Source organism: Petaurus breviceps, unplaced genomic scaffold, assembly GCF_028583685.1.
Source record: "Petaurus breviceps papuanus isolate PSGF00001 unplaced genomic scaffold, PetGlider_PUasm1.0 151, whole genome shotgun sequence".
Taxonomy (NCBI): Eukaryota; Metazoa; Chordata; class Mammalia; order Diprotodontia; family Petauridae; genus Petaurus; species Petaurus breviceps.
In genome coordinates this window covers 9,508,281-9,512,370 of record NW_027185712.1, presented here as the reverse complement: position 1 = coordinate 9,512,370, position 4,090 = coordinate 9,508,281, and positions in this window count along the sequence as shown.

The following is a 4,090-nucleotide window of genomic DNA, read 5'->3' as shown; positions in this document are numbered from 1 at the left end:
CACTTCCCTGGATGAACATGGGTTCTTATAGGAAGAGTATGCTGACTCTCATGCATACTACATATGTACTCAGATTAGAAGTGCTCAAACAAAGCCTGGCTGGATGGTAGCAGCCAGGAGCCATGAAAAGTGTCATGGGTAGGGAAGAAGAGATTGTTTCCTTGGGTGAGGAACTGCACTATATGACTTCTATGATTCCTTCTAACACTAAAATTTTATGCTAGGATATCTTGTAAATGTATCCTTCCATTTTTGAACTGTATCCATACACATGTATGGAATACAGCTGAAACATAGAATTTAAAAGGCAGTGTAGTATAGTGGGTAGAATTCTGAATGTAGAGTCAGGAAGACAGGTTTAAATATTGCTTCTAATACTTAGTAAGAGTGTAACTTAAAGTAAGACATAACTTCTCTGAGCCTCAGTTCTCTCATCTATAAAATAAGGAAAATAATTATACCTTTGTAGTACCACGTCTCAGGGTTGCTATCAAATTCAAATAAAATCATGTATGATGTGCTTTTCAAACTTTAGGTACTATATGGTGGTCAGTTATTAATCTATATGACATTATTGTATTTTCATTCTGTCTTCACATGATTATCCTTCAAACACTTGAAACCCATTATCATGTTCTCTATAAATCATTTCATCAGACTAAACATTTCCATTTTCTTCAGCTAATTCTCATGGGCCAATATTTCTTGTCCCTTAATATTTTGCTTATTGTCATTTGGATATGTTCCTGCTTGTCACTATCTTTCCTAAAATATGGTGCCTGGAATCAAACCCAGAACATCAGACTTAGGGGTACCTAGATCAGAGTACTGCAGTATTGCTGAGGTATAGAGAGGAGGGATGAGGTTTTATGTGCTGGTCTATGACTTAGGAAGGTAATACATAGCCAGACTGCCACATTCTTCATTTTGGACACTCTGTTTCTATTAATGAAGCTTAGCCTCTCCTTCTACCATTATCTTTGCTTTTTTTTAATGTCACATGATACTTTTCATGGACTTGCAGGATATTAGAGCTAGAAGAGACATAAAAAATAGTATAGTTGGGGGCAGCTAGGTGGCACTGTGAATAGAGTGCTGGTCTTGAAGTCAGGATAACCTGAGTTCAAATGTGGCCTCAGGCACTTAACACAAAACTAGCCATGGGACCTTGGGCAAGTCACTTAACCCCAACTGCCTCTCCAAAAATAAAGCAAAAAAAAAAAAAGAAGAAGAAATTCAAAATCCTCTTTTTTTCCAAGTAAGAAAATGAAGGCCCAGAGAGATTATGTGAATTGCCAAGATCACACAGAATTATTCACTGATACTGTACTTGAAGTTAATCTACCTTTACCTTTATTCTTCTATTTGAATCATTGTTTAACCATGCTTTCACTTTTCTATATGTGTACTTTTTTTTTTTTTAATTTCAAGTGTAAAACTTATCCTTAGTAAATTTTATCTTATTGGATTTGGTCCTTCCTTCATTGTAACCTATCAATACATTTTAGACTCCTATTTCTCATACAAAGTGTTAACTATGTCTTCCACCTTTGTATCATTCACAAATTGAATAAGCTTTCCATCTGTGCCTTAAACCAAGTCACTGATAAAAACATTGAATAACACAAAGCTAAGAGCATATCCCTAGGGCACTCAACTAGAGACCTTCTTAGAGTTTGACATAGATTCATTACACTCACTTTGGGGATCCAGTTCTGTTAAGTACCCCTAAGCCCAGTAAGACCCTAAAACCTAATGGAAAATGCCTTTATTAGACCAGTATCTTCTGGGACAGGACAGACTTGACAACTGAGCCCTTGCCACCTGAGGGTTAGAAGAGAGACAGTTGAAAGGAAAAACCTCTGCAGAAGGATATTTCAGTTTCTTTCATTAATGTAGATATTTGTACCAGGTTGCTCCAGAACCACTGCCTCTTCCTTTGGGTCTTTCTGGCATATGGATACTATGTCTTTATTTCATTTCTTAATGTTATTGATTCATTTCAGGACTAATCAATAATTGTCCCATTCTGTATGAAAGAAACTGACTACAATGGCCTCAGTGGAACTCTCAATTAGTTCAGTTGCAAACATCTATAGGGATGAAATACGTATTAATAAACATTAAATAAAAAGATGAATTGGCAAGCACTCAACTCTCTTGATTCATGCCAGCAATAAAGTCTCTATGTGGGTACATGTATATGTTTACATTTTAGGGCACATGAATCAAAATGAATCAGAACTCTCTTAATTTATCTTGTTTCCTAATATTTATTAATACGCATGTGTACTAATAAATTTTTAGTCTATAAAGTCATAAATTTTTAATGTATATTTGTACAAAGGGGGAGGAAGAGAGCAAATAGTACAAATCAAAAAAGGTTCAATGAGAAATACAGCTTTTCAATTTGCTATGTATAGTCTACACTTCCAGTATAAAGACCTTGAAGACTCCTATTTCTTTTCAGAATATTTTATCCTTCTATTTCTCTTTTGCTTCTTTTGGGAAGAATTTTGGTTGTCTGATCAATCAATCAATCAATCAATCAACATTTATTAATTACCCACTATGAGTAATACACCATTTCCACTGTATTCAGCCTGCAGAAGTAAAAGCTGACCACACACTATGCATGGCTGCATTTGTGATAATCACCCCACATATCCTAGTTCCATTGTCAATCTCTACTCTTTAGGACTGAAGGCAATGGAATTTTAAGAAGTGTGAATCTTAGCATATTCGAGCAGAAAGCAACTTTAGAGGTTATATTAGAAGACTCAGAAAGTCATCCTAGACCCAGTTATTGTGACAGGTCAAATGAGAGATCTGGCACAAGCAAGGGGAGTCATCAAAGAACAAGTTTACTTAGCTTATTAGGATAAGGTTTCTCAATACAGAGCAAGGATACTTGTTAATCATTCTGACTCTGATTGAGTTCTAGCCCATCTGATCACCTTGTCTCTCTTCTCCATCACAGACACAACCTCAAATGTAGCCTCCCTAGAATGAAGAATCCTCTAGGTTTGAAAAGTCCTGCTGCTCCCTGCAAGGGAAAATATTATATCAAGGAGGGAAGGAGGCTGTCAAAAGATCACCAGTGCAAATCTTGTCATTATGAATGAACAAATAAACCTGTATGCTCTAGCTGTCTACACAAAAGAGGGCTACTGTGCATCAGAAATCTCCAACTCCCAGGGGCTTGTAATCCTTCTTAGTTGCCCCATAGTTTAGGAACTTTCCGTTTGAAATTCTTTCCTCCCAGAGCCTAGGAACAATGGTCTCACGGTATTCACTGTTTCCTAGGACAAGCTTCCTCCCTTGTAATAGCATGTCTGGTCATTAGCTACTACAGAAGTCAGAAGTCACTCAATCCTACCCCTTCATTTTGCAGAAGAGAATACTGAGATCCAGAAAAGGAACACAGTGGTATAGTGACTTGCCTAAGTTTACCCAGCTAGTTAGTGGCAAAGCTGGTACTGCAACGGAAGACTTTTCACTCAAGCTCCTGAAACTTTGTTGTTGTACCATAACCCTACAGTTTTCACTGTCAATTGATTACAATTTCATGTTTACCAAGAAGATGGTATTAATATTTTAATTATACTAAAAATAAATCTTAAAGAATAATTGGAGGCCAGTTAGTAGAATAGATGACCTAAGAGTTAGGAAGTTCTGGGTCTAAATCCCTTTTCAGACAGTAATGGCTCTGTGACCATTATTAAATAAACCAATTAACCTGAGGCAACTCTCTAAGAATAAATTGCAAAAAAAATTCATAATGAACAATTGCTAGAAGTTGTCATACTGGGAGTTTTCCAAGAAAAATCACAGGTTGGGTCAAAGATATTTTAGAGGGAGGGAGGGAGAGAGGGAGAGAGAGAAAGAGAGAAAGAGAGAGACAGAGAGACAGACACAGAGAGAGAGACAGAGAGAGAGACAGACAGAGAGAGAGAGACAGACAGAGAGACAGAGAGAGAGACAGAGAGAGACAGAGAGAGAGACAGAGAGAGATAGACAGAGAGAGACAGAGAGAGAGACATAGGGAGAGAGAGACAGAGAGAGAGAGAGAGGGAGAGAGAGAGAGGGA